This window comes from Poecilia formosa, unplaced genomic scaffold (genome assembly GCF_000485575.1).
Source record: "Poecilia formosa unplaced genomic scaffold, Poecilia_formosa-5.1.2 Scaffold12, whole genome shotgun sequence".
Lineage (NCBI taxonomy): Eukaryota > Metazoa > Chordata > Actinopteri > Cyprinodontiformes > Poeciliidae > Poecilia > Poecilia formosa.
Window position 1 is genome coordinate 1,564,379 of NW_006799951.1, and position 17,982 is coordinate 1,582,360.

At 38.9% G+C, this 17,982-nt stretch overlaps 1 protein-coding gene across 1 annotated transcript in view; it reads right to left on the reverse strand.

The window, feature by feature from the left end:
- Window positions 1–17,982, reverse strand: part of prkg1b (protein kinase cGMP-dependent 1b) — a 109,259-nt gene that overhangs the window by 77,175 nt on the left and 14,102 nt on the right. The window lies entirely within an intron of this gene.

Here is a 17,982-nt window from a genome sequence, read left to right on the forward strand (position 1 = left end):
CTTATGGCTAAATTAGGTTTAGGGTGTGGGTTTTGATGTCTTCAATGTTTTTATCTTTAGTTTTCATCTATTTATTAATGTCACATACTGTTTTTATTTTTTCTTTAATTATGTAAAGCACCTTGAAATGCCTTGCTGCTGAAATGTGCTATACAAATAAAATTTGATTGATTGATTGATTGATTGATTGATTGATTGATTGATTGATTGATTGATTAAATTAAGTTTCTGCGGCAAAGTTTCACTGAGGAAGTGGAGTGGATGTAAGTGTTTGAGTATTTCGCTTCAAAATAAGTATATTAATTAAGGCAATTACTGTATATCTTAATCTTAAGAACTAAATTACACTTTTTTCATCTTAATTTACCACTTTCCAGAAGTATGAATCTGCCATTAACCTTTCCACATTTTGTCGCATAAGAACCATGAACCTTAATTTATTTTATTTTGAGTTTTAGTGACAGATCATCACAAGTCATCCAGCTGAACCACCGTGTTTTTGAGTTTAAAAAAAATGTTTAAAGTTGACAGGAAACTTGCAAATATCCCTGGGTAATTAAGTGTTATTGGAAAACATTAGTATCAATACCTAAACACCAACTATAAGGTGTTAAAAAGACAAAGATTATAAAAATAAAATTAAAATAAACATAATTTTTAGGCACTTCAGTTGTTTCATCCTATTATAGAATAAATAAACAAGCAGTGACAAGCCTGGTGGACCACCAGGCTTATAACTGGGGGGAAACTCTGCCGTCTTTTTCTTTTATGGAAAAATGGATAATACGGGTAATACAAAAATAGTTTCACAAAACTGGATCCTTCTTTCGATGAAATGCCACCTAATTTCAGGAGTAAGTCCCTTCTCTATTTGTTATTTTTTTTGCTATTGCAAGAAAATAGCAAATTGGAAGTGCACAGTATATTTTTACCCCAGTCAGCAGCATGTTATCTATTACCACCCAGGACGAAACTATACACAGAGAGGAAGTCGTTAAGTGTGTCACCATCTCACCAGATTCCTTCCTGCGACTCGCAATGTTCTTACGTAACAGCTGTTTCCAAAAGGGAGAATTTCTGTAGCATTAAGATGGAAATGTAGAGAAAGAATAAAAAGCCTTTCAGTCTAAGACTTTAATAAATCTTTACACTAGCACTTCTATTATCAGCTGAATCATTAAAACAAGATTCAAATTGTCACCTAGTGACTAATTGTCCAAATGTCACTGTGGAAAAGTCTGAGCTTTTAAAATAACTGAGAATACCTTCAGTATTTTAATTTGTGAGAACATGAAACTAAACACAAAGTAAAATACAACAATCTGCAAAATCTGCTTCCTCTATTCTTAGGTCTTTTGGAAAAACTGATGCTAATAACATCGACTCTTAGAGTGTGCCCTGGTTTTTCTCTAGGGACAAATGAAACTCTTCCTTCCCATTTTATAGAGACAAAATATTTCAAAAGCTTGACATAGCTGAAATAGATGTAACATCAGCCAAGTCTTACAGAGCACAAAAAAAACAGTTATCTAAGTTAAAAACAAAATCTATGCCTAAAGGAAAGCTACTTATGGTTAACAAATCTATTCTTTAAAACAGACACCCCTCCTCCTCTTTCAACACAGGATTTAAATGAAAAAGTATGCAAATTTCAGAACACAGTAAATATTTTAAGACAGCTGTTTATCATCTTGAAAGCACTCACCTCAGATGCAAATATACTGATTTAATTTCAAGCAAATATGAAGTATGACTACCAATTTGCCAGCACAAAATTAAGTGGTTGGGGTTTAAATTTATTTCTGGCTACTACCAAGACAGACATGAAGAAAAGTCAATGTTACATCATAAGTGAGATTACAGGGTGGCGACTATGGAACCAGTCAAAACCACAGCCTACATTTTAACATGCTGTGTGTATAATTGTAGTTGTAAATAACCCAACTAGCTATCCAAGGGATGGACACAAACAGGACAAAGACAGTGGTTAATGTATCTGTTTCATACTCTGAATCACTTTGGGTATCAGTCCTGATGCCCAGGGTTAGAGCTCCAAACAGATGATTTCTCCACCGTAACAAAACATCTGCTGTAATTTTCTGTTCTCTATTCAGGTATTCCTACAGTGTCAATTAAAACCCCCATAAGCATGAATCGTAGAAGCAGACAGAAGGAAGCCAAGAAGAATGACCGTGTTTTGTAGAGCGACCGCACGGCCCTCTGCAAAGCCATGACGCACATAATGTGGTTGTTTTACTCATCCGTCTTTAAAACTACCACATTATGTGCATCTTTGCTTCGTCAGCCAGCTGTCTATTCAGTAGTTGGCCATGTAGCTCCTCCTCGAAAATAATCTGTTATTAGTCTTGCATACAATTTGAAGGTTTATTTATTTCAACTTTTCTTTTTTATTTTAATTTAAAAAAATGGAAAACTGATTGTTTTGGGGTTTTCTGAGGCCATGAATAATTGACTGCTAAACACAAAGTTGACAGAACACAAGCAGAAAGCAGTAATTAAATAAAATCCTAAAAGAGGTCAGCAGTGACAAAAATAAATCCTGAATTTGGAAAGCTCGCTGACCGCAGGCCTCCAGGTGATTACTTATCATTTCTATTGCCAGGAATAGAAATAATAACAATGTTAATTTATTGAAATTTCATAAATGATCTGTTTGTGTCTTGTTTTGTTTTGTTTTTTGTTTCTAAACCGACTCTGGGAAGTTCACACACACACGCACACGCACACACACACAAACACACACACCCACAGTACCTCCCCTGACAAAAACACACATGCTCACAGGGTCCAGCTCATTTCCTGTTTTTGCATCTAATAATACCTGCTTTATCGTGCTGCTTTGTTATTCAGTGGAACTGAAAAATTCACCAGAAATTTAACTCTCTCATGAGGAAGCCTCATTCAAATTAAGGCACATGCAAAACCAAATGATCACATTATGTAAACAAGCTGATATGGCCGTACAGTTCGTACTGTCATCAGTGAATGTGATGTCAAAAAGCAAACAAGAAATGTGATACATTGAGAACACAGCGTGCGCTACATGTGTAGATGCTCACTGCTATTAGCTTATCACTGTCAGTGAACATCGGCATGTCTTCCTCCCCCCCCAGGCTGTGTGAACAAGTTTAATGGTTGATCATTTGAATGCGAGTCGCAGTGTGCCTCACATAGCGGGGCATCGGAGCACACCTCAGAGCAGACTTTTCTTTGGCCCAAGATCAGATGAATTTTCTGGCTGGATTTTTGATTAAACGGCCTAACTCTGCCTCACACCATGCACTGGTGAGAACTTGTCATGTAATGAGAAACATCAAAACTCGGCCAGGAGGGGTTCGAGTTCTCTCCTGCGACGAAGGACGTCTTGATCCTTTTTTGTGAATCGTTCATATACAGAATTTTGTCTTTTTGACTAAACTCCATTTCTTTGCACGGAATCTGAGTTCAATTCAAATAGAAAAGGAGGCCAAACATTTATTCCCAACCAAAACAGAAGACTGCCTCTGACGTTTTTAAAGTCAAGGAGCAAGACACCATTTATCTCCGTCCTGGCCTTCCTTTTATTATGTTTTTCTAAGAGTATAAAGTGAACATAAGGAAACAGGAAGTTGGGGAGTTCAAATCTCTGAGGATATAACACAACCAGAATCCCATTATGATTGACCGTAATCTTCCGGCACAGTTCAGGGGTCAAATTACCCAATACCATTTTTATCTGACCATTGCAAGAAAAACTAAATCAAGCAAAGCATGTTTTTATCCTGCAACAGCAGCTCAAAAATGGAAGTCGTGAAGATTTTTGGTGCTACAGCACTTAAGTTTACACTTGTGACTTCAGCTCAGCAATAAAAAACAAACAAGCTGCACTCAACGGTTTAGAGCAGTTAAAGCCGCAGTAAAACACCAGACTGAAGCTGAAAGCCCATGTACTGAGTTTGAGCAAGGGATATATTAAATGGCCATTGAAATGTGTTTGATAAATGGAGAGTTTTACAAGAAAAAACTGAATCTGTTCTTTATTAGGAAAAAAATATGCTGTTCCTCGGAGATGGTTGGGTCCTAACTCTGATAAAATTGATCTATTTTGGTATCTATCTATTTATCAGCTGCTTGCCCTTGCACTGTGTTCACTGCTGACTCCAATAAAGGCAAGTATGATATCAGTGACATCAAAAGGGTTAGTCTGTGTTGGGTTTGCTCTAAAGTTGAACATTGATCTGTCCTGCTCTGTAATGAGTTTGATGCCCGTCAGCTGTGACAAACCTGATTGTTTACTGGTGGCTGTGCAGAGAATCCTGATCTCTGAGATAGATTTTCCTCGACATCGATCAGCTCATCTCATTCTCTCTCAATTAACGATTAGCTAAAATGGTCAACTTTTGCACTAAATTTATAAACCCAAGTCCCTCGGATCGCGGGGCTGTGACAAAAATCAAGGACAAGGCCTTTGTTAGGCACTAACTATCAAGTGCCGCCCTCAAGTTAGAAACAGAATAAATTCTTAAGTTTGAGAAAATACCGATGCAAACTTGAGCCAAGGGCAAGAGCAAACAAAGACGATAAGCAGCTAGAAGAAGCGTTGACAGATTTGGAGTTTTTTTTTTAATCGCGCAGAGGAAAATGGGAATGACGTTTGTTGAGTTCAAAGCAGTTCCGGAAAAAAAACAAAAAAAAACAAAAAAAAAACAAGTTGTTTCAGCAAGACTCTGTGTGTGTGTGTCAGTAGCCTGACAGATAGTATAGCCGCAAGATATTACACACCAAGGAGAAGCAAGGCTTCAATGGACTGCCATTGAAGATGTTTATAGAAAGGATTTTTATTTTTTTTACTTAAAACTTTGAATGCTAAAGGTGAAACATTAATCGACCGTGTGTCGTTAACCCTGTAAGCCAAAGGGCTGCATCAACAGATTGCCCCTTTTGGCCTCTGATCTCCTCAAATCATCCATAAGTGCTGCATGCCACAGAGTTCTTCCATGCATTTACTCCAGTCATATCATTATGGAGCATGAATGATCTGGTAGCAGCTGAAATGTGTAAGGAAAGGAAGGATAGATGGTTGGAAGGACGGAAAAAAATATCTGGAAAGAGATCATTCAAAAACAAACAAATGAAGGGTTTTCCTGCGAAGATTGGTCTTGAATAATTTAATTCAATTCACGGGTGTTTTCCATTTCACACATCAATGTCTGACTCCTTCCCTTGAAAAAAGAGATCAAGTCTTAGCTATTATGGCAGGTAAACAATTGCTCACAGATTTCAGAAAATCTCCAAAATGGAATTGATTCTGAAGCCACAGGAAAATGTTAGAAACCTATTTGAGCCTCTGAAGAGTTTTGACCACACTAACCTATTGTTAGATAGATTGTGTTCAAATGGGGAGGTTTCAGCACAAGTCCCAGCCTCCCCAAGAGTGACTGGCCATCAACAATCCTCTGAAATGACAGGTCTGTGACAGTCTACGAGATTAGGAACCCAGGAAAACCATTATTGGACAAGGTGTTTGTTCTCAAATCAGTGACTGTAAAATTGTATCATCACAATAACTATGAGCAACAATAGTGTGCATTTTAGTGCTATAACTAAAAGCAGCTCTGTTGTCCATCTTAGAGAGGTGACGTTCAAGAGTCAAAACTTTTGAAGTGTTGTGGACAGGAGGGGGAAACCAAATACCCTTATCTTGTTTGAGGCTCTTAGTTATTAGAGACGCTCTAAGGATGTTAATAAGTCTCAGAATGAAGCTTAGCTGATTTCAGAAAATAAGCGATAGCTCAAAAAAGCTTCGATCTTGAACTAAGAAACTACTGTATCTGGTGACAAAATGGCTTTATAATTGTGTAATTTTACTCGGCTCTCTGTTGTGGTCACAACCTACTAATTCAAGAGCAGAGACAACGTTTCAGACAGTGAAAGAAGCAACACCCAGAAGCTCAATAACGCATACATTTATAATAAAAATAAAATAAAAAAAAAAAGACATCATGGTGACTTTTCTGAAAGAGAATTTAAAAACTCTCTTTGGGATTAGCCCTGTTAGCTAACTGTATATGCAATCTCGCTGAGTTTTCCATATTTTAAACACCCCACCATTTTGTGTCTCAGTCTTCCAGAATCCTGCTAACATTTTCAAATAATTTATGCTATTTAACAGAGAAGTTTCTGTAACTAAACTTCCCATGTTTTAGTTCAGTTAGGATTATCAAAACTGCTTCTGTTTTCTAGATGCAAGAATCAAAACCATGTGATGTTTTCAGACAATTTTGTTTTAATATATTTATATATATTTTTTTTTTAGTTTTATTTTTTTCTGAAAAGCATCAGTCGTCCTGCATCAAAACCAATCTATTGACATAATGCAGCCGTCCTCGTACTGCTGCATTATGGGTAAGCGTGCAAAAAGAGGGTAAGTTTGCAAGCTTACCCTCTTTTCCTCCAATAATGAAGATCATTATGACCAAAAACTTCAATCTTAGTTTCATCACGCAACAGGACATATCTCCAAAAAATGATGGTCTCTGCAACTGAAAGTGTTTGTAAACCGTCTTCTTCTATGTTGCCTCTGGAAGAAACACTTTTTCTTTCATGAGTGGCCTTTTAACCCATGGCCACAGCACTTGTTTCCTTGTGGTTAATAACATCCTTTTACCAGCTTCTGGTACCATTTTCACAAATACTTTTATGTTTCTTCTGTGGTTTATTGGCACATTTTACACCAAATCATGTCTATCTCAGGGGTCAAAGAGCACTCCCCCTTCCATAACAATTTGATGGTCAAATATTCCCATGGTGTGTATAATTGAAAAGATTAATGACGCAACTTGATTAGTATTCTATTTTTAGCATCACTATTATTTTCTTAATCTTTTGTCAAGTACCTATGGACAAAATCCTCACTTTTGCAAAGTGTGTTTTGTCAAGAAGCAGTGGAGCAGCTGTGCACCTCTCTGTAAATCAGACCTGGAGAGTAGACCGGCTGACGTCAAACTGTCTCTCTTAAATGAAAGCTACAAAAAAAAAAGGGTGACGAAAGGTGGGGGTCGAGGGGCGAGAGCGGCAAGAAGAGTCGGGTGAAAGACGGAGGCAGACTTGAAGAGAGGACAATAAGAACAGCAGGTGAGGGAAGACACTGCGGGTCAGGTGCACCTGACGCGACAGGTATACGCAGCTGAACATCTCATCATTGAAGTCGAGAGAACTTCACATCTTTTCCACCTCGACCGAGGAGCGTTCCTGCAGAGCCCCGCACCGGCAGCACTGAGAAAAATCGCACGGCAGCTATGCAGAGAGCGCAAGAAAGACCTAAAGACTATATTCAGTGACTTGTCAAAGGAAACGAAAGGACAGCTGGTTTCAACCTTTTTACATCATTGTGCCTCAGAGACAGTATTCAGCTGTAGCTGAATATGCTGTAGCTCTTCAGGTCTTCCTTTCAAGGCCGCTCATCTTCAGACATAAAGTTAGCTCCAATGTGTGGAAGTGATAGGACGTGTGGGGGAAGATATCACAGCTGTCCACTTGTCTGTGGCTTCTCTTTCTCTCTCTCTGCTTCCATTAGGACATTATAAAAGGCCTGCTGCCCTACTTCCCATCAAACTCTGATTATGGTTGTTGTGTTGACAAGTTGATTGGTTGGCCAAGCGGGGAGGCAACTGAAAATGATCATTTATTCATACATTAAATGCAGCCTTGTAATTAGCAGCTTACAATCTTATGTGCAGTGTTCCTTTTATGCAAATGGGCCAATTTAAAAACCTTTAACGTCAGTAAACACATTAATTTGGTATCTTAAAAAACAAAAAACAAAAGTACCTCTTTAATTTTAGCATCCACTCATTTCAAGTACCTTGCTGCGTAACTACAGACATGAGAGGGGATTTGCAGCACACAAAAAAAATCACTTTTTGATACTTCATATCAGCACAATACAAAATATCTTCTTCACTTCTGATAGCCGTTTAATTTATCTCATTACGCTGAGAAATTCTCCTTTTGTTTTTTCCCGAAATGAGCTGAATCCTTCATAATTATCCAGTAATCTTGTGGAAAATTAGATTGAAAATGAGTCTCTCCTTCATGTGATCCTATGCAGATTTCTAAATGGATGCCATGACTGCTGGGGAAAGGGTGTGGGAGGGGAAGTCCATCACCGAGGAGCTGGTGGAGGCACAAATGCCAAAGTAACTAAATGCAAAGACGACGACATAAATTACCAAACTGTCACAACAAAACAAGCGACGTTATCTTAAGTTGAGGATAATTAAGTGGCGTTCTGCTTATGATGGCTTCAGCACGGACATTGTCAGCCATTTTGTTTCACAGAGAGGATGTTCAGAGTTGCTTCGTATGTGAGAGGTAGGAACCCACCCAGGGTTTATTTAACAAAACTAAAAATATGTCCTTTTCAAATTTGTTTTAAAACACATACAGTTGTTTTAACAGCATTTTTTTATGATGAAAGAAAAAGGTTGCGTTCATAAATGTAAATAATGTTCAGTTTCTTCCCTCTTCACTGAGATAAATGAAGAGATAAATGTGAAACTCGGAGAGGACGCAATTCCAGAGGACAGAATGGCAAAACACCAGCCATCCTTTCTAACCTCAATAGACACCTCCAACTGTAACACACAAAAAAAAGACACCCTGCACTACCTGCCTTTCCAGCACCTCCTCTTTGTGTCTCTCAGTAAAACACATAAGCAATAACAATAAGACCACAAAGGTAAACATCACATCATTAGATGTACAGAGCAAAGAAGAGAGAGAGAGAGTCGGAAGGAGAAAAGAACAATGATGCACTGGTACAAGGACACACTGTCCTCTCTACCTCCAGGCTTCTGTAGTTGGAGGAACAGTTTCAAGTGTTTGCACATCTATTCATAGTTATTGATCATTACCTGAGTAAAAAAATAAAAAATATGAAAGAAAGAAATAGTAGCAATGTCTAGAACAACATAAGCGATGAAGAAGAGCAGGAAAGGAACAGTTTGTTTTTCAGACTTGATTTATTTTGTGACGAAAAGGCAGCACTATGACTACAACAGCACACTGCAGAGATTTAGAAGACTTTTCAAAATCCACAAATAACGTTTTCTTGGAAGCGTGTGCCGTATTAGGTGTGCTTTATCAAGTGAGCTCTGGAATGACTTTCGTTTCATGAGAAGTCATTGTAGTGTGTAAAAGAACTGCACCTTGCATCAAAAGCAGGAACGTATGGCCGCTGCATATATCCACTTATTGTAGCTGTTCTTGCTATGGCTTCAGCTTCCTTTTTGCCTATAAAAATGAGCTAATTGAGTATTTGAAACGCTTTTAATTATTTTCTATTTGTCAAAGACACAGGTAAAGAGATATTGTCCTTTCTTTGGTTTGCGGCGGCATGATTGCATTCATGTGCGTTTTACTTAAAATATTTAGGTATATATTTTTAGAAGGCAACATGGGATTGAATGTGAATTGTTGCCTTTGGCAAAAAGGTCCATGTGTAGAGCACTGGCTGCATTGTTCAGTAATGTCAATAACCTTTGAAGAATAAGAGTATGTTGGAATAAAAGGAAGTCAAATTTCTTTTTTTTTTTTCTTGAAACAAAACAACGTAAAAGTCCAGCCATTACTTTGAGTCTTAGGTATTTCCTGTAGAAGATGAAAAAGTCAAATGCTGTCAATTTAAGTTGATTCTGATTGCGTCCACAGGCAATCAGAATTTAAGCTGAAATTTCTTTTTCATTTTTTACTTTTGATATTCTTGCGTGAAGCTGATATCCAGCGACATTCCTGGAACTTCACCTAAAGGCTGCTGGAAATGACTTGATGGAAAATGAAAAGCTCAACACACTAATCTCTGGGATTAGTCCATCTTCGTCCAAGATTTTGTACTCACTCCATTAGTGAACGGTCGCTGTGATCCGGGTTCGACACCAGAGAACGGCTGTCATTCCAAATGCGGCGACTATTCCTATAATCTTCCAAATATTTACTGGGACATTTCAGCAAATACGTCAAAACCAGACTCTTTAATTAATTTTTGAGCAGAGAGGACATTCTTTCACTTAGCTTACATGTATAACACACACTCACACGATTTATAATAGAACACAGAAAACTCCCAAGGGTGAGGTATTTGACACAGACAATCAAAGTTTAAGAAAAAAAGATCAAAGAGATGAATTTCAACAAAAGGGCAACTAATAAGAAAAAGTCTCAAGAGAGAGAGGAGAAACTCAAAATGAACCCGCTTCAAAAAGAAGTGTAAAACCTGACTCCAGAGACATTTATTGATGAAACTAGCCTTTACAAGCTCTCTGAAATATGGATTTCTCCTGCAGGAGAGTCACTGAAAACAAGACATACCTTCAGTTATCCACAAAAAACTTATTTGTACATGTCCTTCAGTTGCAGTTTAAAGCAAAACTAGTTTTTGTTTTTTTTTTGTCTTTTGTGAACAGCTGTGCACAGCATGTGGATATATATTGTGTCCGCAGTGGACTTTGCTTTCTTGCTGCGCAGGCAAGGATTCTTCCATGACTGTAAAAGAACAGATTACTTCTGTGTCGTCTTGTATCCTCAGTCTGAACCTCTGCAAACACAGCTTATCCAGTCACAGCAGACCCTTTATGCTGCTGCCAGTCTGTGAGCGACACCTCCACATACTGTACACACACACACATACACACGCAAACCCACAGTCTCTCTCACGACAGCAGGCGTATAATGCAGTACATATTTCAGTCTAAACAATGAGTGAAGTTTGAAACATTTGCATAATATTCAACTCATAAAATGGTTTTAAGCTGTTTTTCTTGGCTTTTTCAGTTTCTGCCTTCCCTTCTTCATACTCGGTTCCTCTGATGTGATGCACACACACACACACACACACACACACACACACTGCTGTTGTCTTTCCACATGAAAAACTTGCAAAAGCAGTGTTAGGCTCAGGGATAATTTGCAAATTATTCATTAACTCCTTCTCCGAGGTGTATTCATTGGCTTCTGCGGATCGATTAATTAAAAAAAAAAAAGAAGAAGAAGAAGAAGAAGAAGAAGAGAGACTAAGTGAGAAGGAAAAGAGAAAGTATAGTTAGAATACAAGCAAATACCAGAATAGAAATCAGGTAAGCCAGACGGATCGGTGAAGAGTAAGAAGGGGAATAAGACAGAATTGACAAAGAGGTGAAGAACATGTGTAGAGGGGACAGTGACAAGAGGACAGATTGGGGCCAAAGCCGGTGAGATGAGGAAGTAAACGTCTTCGGTTTCATGCTTAGGCATTTTGAAATAACTTGTAGCAGCACGGCTGTGTCTGTGACAATAGGAGGGAATTAAAGAGAAAAAAAAAAAAAGCGACAAAAAGAACTTCTCGCTGGCAGAGGCGGCAAATCAGACAAGACACTCACCAGAGAATGAGTATTTTCTCTGTGTGCTACAGGCAGATGGGGCTCCGCTCACTGTAGGTTGAGATTATTGGTTTGCGATACACACTCTCAAACTATTTGCACATAAATAAGACATTAGCTGAAGTTGCGTTCCTGTAAATTGATGTATTTCAGACAGTTGAGCCAGTCTGTGATGCCACAAAGCCAACAACTCTCAAAAGTCAACAGTCCACTTATATTTGGTGACGTTCCAATATAGGTCTATTTGCTTTTCTTGCTTCCTTTCCCACTCATTCGTCGCTCTCTTTTTTTTTCGCTGCAGATTGGAATTGTCCACTTCGTAGCGGAAACCTTCAGAGGCTCCCGCTCAGTTACGTCACAACAGCATTCTCGTCTTTAAATTAGAAAATAAATTTCCAAGATGTCGGAAAGCAAATACATTCTCGGCGAGCGAGTGAGCGCTCTCGCAACACTACCTCAATATGAGACCAGCAATGCCATCAATCAGCTCAGTAACAGGGCTATTACTCACACAAAAGCAGTAATAGGCATTTCTAACGGTCTGAGCAAGTTAATATCTGTTTCTCTGTGACATTTGAAGCAGCAGCTTCACAGAAAAAAAAAAGTGTCATTACACACATATTCACTTAATAACTAGATTTTAGACTTTCAGCTCACTGGGGAATTTGATGCAGCGCCACTATCACTGTATTGTGACACGTCCTTTTGTGTGTACCGTAATTCCAATTACACACTCCCCCTCACCTTCCCCTCCACTAGTGACACCTTAATGAGGCTCCGCTGGGAGCTTGTAAAAATTTATCATGAGAGCTGAAGTCAGGAGAGGCTGTGTGTGTCATGTTCCTAAATCTAACTACACATCTGGAAATCGACAAAAATGTGGGCGCCTTTAACAAACTTCCTTTTCTTCCAGTTTCTCGCGTACTCACTGCCCATTCTGCAAAATATCACAGTCATCCCGCTCCAAAAGTTGAAAAGCATGTGTTCCGGGCGCTGCTAAAGATTAAACTCACAATTACGCTCCTCTACACTGAGCAGCTGTCTGATAGCAGACGGCACGTTCCCCACCGTTTCCTTTAAAAACTGTAAATTGCAACCGCAACTATGATCAACCTGAGCGACAACTGTGGTTTTTGTTTTAATGACATTCTCCTGCCAAGAACAGTTATATGGCAAACCAGGGCGAGGAACCAAAGTGCACGCTGGTGTGAGACACAGAATTAAGAATAAATAAAATCCCCATTTTCTATTATAAATCCCCAAATCATATCAAGGCACTGAGGAGATGGGGGGAATTAGAAACCACAAAATCCTCAGACTGGCAAGGAAACAGGCATGCAAGCGGAAAGCAAGCGTTTCCCAGATGGAGCTGATGACGTAAATAATTTTATGTACAGGAGAGTCGCTGTTAGAGAGCAGGGGGAGTTAACAGGTAGAAAATGAGAATGAGTCGAAGACGTAAGATTTGAACGCTGTTGTGAAAAAATATTAGTAATTGGAGCTACTTGATTGCCGCTGCTCTACATTGCTAGCTTCAAAGAGTCAGAGTTTGTGTTTTTTGTTGATGGAGGTAAAAAGTTGATGAAGATATTGATGAAGACCTCAGCAAGACTGCTTAACGCTCAAATCTTTCACAGAACTTTTCATGATGCGCCCCCACTTGTTCTCTCATACAAAAATAAAACATAATAATGCTCAGAAATTGACATCGACTTCTTCTTTCTTGCTTTAGGAGTGAAGACAAACTCAAACAAAATCAGACAGCGTCGGGCAATACAGCCTATTCCGGTTCCAAGTAATTTTTATATTTAGTTACCCAAGATGCCTTTTAAGCAGAAATTTTAACTCTGAGCCCCTGCGGAGCGTTGCGGTTCATTATTAATGTGATTGGCTGCTGTAAAATGCAGCGCCTGTCGTGTCGGTGTCTGCTACATGCTGAGTTCTGAAGGCCCAATAAAGCCAAAAATTTGTGAGCCTCAACATTTCACTTTGCAGAGTCTATCCGCCCCAAGATGCTACTTTGACAGCAAGTGCAGCATCCATTCAAAGTCTGCATAAGTTAAGTTGCCAGGCAACAATGCACTGCAATGTGTTTGGGAGCTCTCGTTTCTGTAACCAAGCGAATTCTTCGTTTTCACACCACCTTATGAATATGCAACTATGACACACACACACACACACACACACACACACACAAAAATTACTTGACAGTTTATTAGCAGCAGCTACTCTCCTTGTAGAGTACTGTTAAACGTCTAACGGATTTTACTCATGCTGCATGTAATTCGCTGTACACAATGTGTTCTTGCACACTTTTGGAGTCACACACAGGTGCCTCTAGTGATTTTATCTCCAAGCTCCAGACTGCAGAGGGGTTTGCCTTCCTTTATCCTGCTACACCAGGCACATAAAGGATCCTTCTGAGAACTCCAGCCTACAGCGCACAAGAGGTCCTTCAACCTGGAACAGCTGTCAGAATCTCAGGCAGAAACAATAATGCTGTCCCTCGTGAATTTTCTTGGGAAACTGGTCAATTTACACGTGCTGTTGGACTCATCCGTCCTCCACCAAGATGATAATTGTTTTACCTCCAGGTGCTTGTTAGATTAAGGAATTATGAGATAAAATATGTATGTATAGCAGACACAGAAAGCTGATTCCTCGTCATGTTTTCAAAATGCTGCTAGTGAATTAGAGGACAAGGTGGTAGGAAGGCGATAAGGTGCTTGTTGGAAACTAAAGGAGATTATCACAGTCTGAAGCACACCCCACAATTATTGGCATCCCTGGTAAAGTTGTGTAAAAAATTATTAAAATAATATATATATTTTTTTTTTTAATAAGCCAGAATCTCACTGTGAAATATAAAATAACAGGGAACTTCAGGGATTTTCTTTTGCTTGTGCTGAGAGCCCAGATTCACGTTTAAAATATCCTGGAAATGGAAAAAGTTCATTTTGGCATGTACTGATGTGAGGGAGTGGTGCAGGTTCACGAGATCCTTGGATCAGAAACAGTCCTACATCATTACATAAGCAGCTGCTTTTACACATATCAATATGTTTCATTCATCCCAGGACCCACCTGGGATAAGTGCTGTTAAAGGTTTATTTGAACAAGTTTCCAGTTAAAGTCCCAGTGGATTTTATCACACTCCAAAACATTTAGGTTTCAGATCTTATGACAAAAAAAGGCTTTTCAACTTGGGTTTTAGTTGAGTTGCAACAATTAAGATGAATTATTCTAAATTTAAGCTTAAATTGAGGTAAATATATCAGCAGTTTTCTTGAGTTTTACTGATTCAAAAGAGTTTTATGTACTGAATTTTAATTCCTTCTATTATAGTGCTTTATTCGATTTTATACCGGTCGTATTTTAGTACATACATATCACATGACGTAGATTTCACATCACCTTTTTTTTTATTTATTTTGATTTTGTGCTTCTGTAAAAGAATGGAATTACTTTAAGGTTTTAAACTACTTTTACTCCAGGAGGGAGGTGTAAATTAAATACTGATGTTTATTAAATAACATAAACAACAAGTGCTTTCAATCCACGCGGTTGCTCGTTTTTAATAAGTGACGCGTAGGAACTAAAGAATTGATGTCATGCTTTCACCGAGTCAAATATGCAGGGCGCCACTGTTGGTAAACATCGCTGTTCGTTGTTATTCTGCGGTTTATCTCTGAAGCAGTGAGGGAGAAGACTGCCAGCAGACGTACAGCTTAAGCCTTAAAACAGCACATTGACATTCGACTCTGTCACACTGAAGCATTGAAAATACCACTTAAGCCTCCCCTGGACCTCTGTGACAACACTGTATTTGTCTTTCCAAGCAGCGGGTCAATAAAATAATTGGAATTCAATCTAATTTGTGTCAAGAACTTGTCAAATCCTGAGTGTAGAACTGAATTCCCAGAACGCCTCCACCTGAGTGAATTGGTCTGCAGTTGGTCTGAATATAGCAGGCTGTCAAAGAAGCTACCAATGTACCGTGAACACTTCAGCTTTGGAGTTGATTCTTTTTATTTTTTTTGGAAAGCTTCTTCGTTTGCATTTCACTGCTTCTTCTCTCCTCCCTGCTGACAGTCGATAGCTCCCTATAATAAAAAAAAAAATCTTCAAAAATAAATTAACGGAAATTGTATTCACTTTGTTGCTTTGAATTATGACTAAATAATAAAATCAACTAAGTAAAGTTACAATTCCCTAGATAAAAAGGACATAAATGTAACAAGAGTAGCAGTGAAGGTTCAAGAGAATCAAATTAGAGATAAAGAAACCCAATTAAATAGAAATCTTGGACAAAATCCTTTTAATATTGCCTTTAAAACTAATTCCCCTAACAATTTATATTAAGTAAATAATGTAACTGAAGCATTGTTTAATTTTTACTATTTTCTGAGCGAATACGAGTGCTTAGGAATCTATGAACTTCTCTCAATTCACAGAGAGGCCCACTTAACTTAGCCATTCTTCAAAATGGAAAGGAGGACAAGCAATCCAAGTAAGGTGGGTGTGTGATGATCCTTAAAACACTCAGGATATAGCCGCAAAGAAATAACTTCACACGTTAGCCTGCCCATATAAGTGAGCACAATAATCAAAGAGTCTGAAGCGAGGAGGACGATAAAGGAGGTAAACAATACCTTCAACGCTCACTGTTAGAGAACGTCAGCAAAGAGAGGCATCTTAGAGTCACTGAGTCTCCATGACAGCCATTAGGCATAAATATATGCAGTGTGCTAAATGCAGCTGAGGCTTTTATGTGGAGCTATGTGCTTTGGTCAAATGACAATTCAATTTTCAACAATAAACACTTCAGGTGGGTCTAGATTGAAACAAAACCACTTTATCCGCACTATCAAGCGTTGGAGAGAATCTGCGTTGTGGGCCAAAAGAATCAGATTTCAAATGGCATCTTATCAAGATTTCAAATAAATCAAATAGCATCTGAACGACAACGCAAAATGGGTATTATTCAGCTCTTTTAACAAAACAAGTATCCAAAAAATGATGACTGATTAAACAGAAATGATTGGCCATTTATAAGTGTAGAAACACTTATAAATGACAAACGAGTGTAAAAACGTGCTTTTAGAATCCGTGTGGGTTTCGCCAGCTTTTCTAAAATAAGTGATCTTTACCTGAGATGCAAGCAATCTGCTATTTAATTTAAATAAGCAATATTTGCAAGTCAAAAACACATTCTTTTGTTTATGTTCCACATGGCTCCTACTCTATTCACTAAATGAATCTACTTTTTAACGTTATTAGCTGCAGAATACAAACAACAGAGTACATCTGAGGACTGTTGCCCTATCCCATCGTGTTTCTGCAGAACACGGGTTTGTTTTAGAAAACACACTTTCATTGGATTAAGTTGCATAATTGCTTTGAAGGAAATTGTGGGGGTTTACTGGGCATAAAATACTTGTTAGTAATTGGATGTGATTATGCTGATCATTATCATCATCATTAGCCACCTGGATGTGTCTTTGGGGATGACATTGCCAATCAAAAACCAATCCCCTCGCTATGGAAATGTGAGCCTTTGTCTCAGATGTAATCAGTATTTTAAAAAGGACAGATGCTGGCAACGGCCCAACGGATGCAGACAAAATACAGCTGAGTTTTATTGCAGCAACTGAAATGAAATAACAACGACAAACGAATACTGATATTCTTTCACCGTTTTGTCTGAACTTGGTGTATCTGGTAAATCTGAAATTCAAGAATGAAGGTGAGGATTCCTCACCTTCCTCCTGACATCGCTCTCTAGGTTCTCTATAGGATTCAGGTCAGGCCAACTTGCTGACCGCTCAAACACGGTGATACGGTGGTCGCTGAAGAAGCTAGTTTTACTTTGGGATATGTGGGCAGGAGCTAAGTCCTACTGGAAATTAAAATCAGCATCCCATGAAGCCTCTCGGCAGGGGAAAGCATTAATTTATCAAACTGTTCCATTAAGACTGTTGCACTTACTGCTGCATTGACAAATCACAAACTCATAAATATAACAGAGGCAGCACTCTGAGAAGAGCCGGCTTCATAAGCAAAGATCTTCTGTCACGAATCCTCATTCAGGACGTTGGAAACCATCATCTCCTGGACACGGTTGTGTCAGCCATAACGCAAGACTCTCTTTCTCTCTCTCTCCATAAGGAGATGCTCTGTCCCCACTGCTGTTCTGCATAGGCCTGAACCCCCTCAGCCAAATCATCAACAAGACTGGCTATGGATACCAACTCAAGAATGGGGCCACAATCAGTCACCTCCTCTACAAGGATAACATCAAGCTGTACGCCAAGAGCGAGCGAGACATGGACTCACTGATCCACACCACCAGGATCTACAGCACTTACATTGGGATGTCATTCAGACTAGAGAAGTGTGGCCAGATGGTTACAAAGAGAGGGAAGGTCATCCGCACTGAAGGGGTTTCACTCCCAAAAGGAACAATAGCAGACATTGAGGACAGTTACAAGTACCTGGGAATACCACAAGCAAATGGCAACCTCAATGAGGTCACAAGGAAAGGAGCCACAGCCAAATACCTCCAACG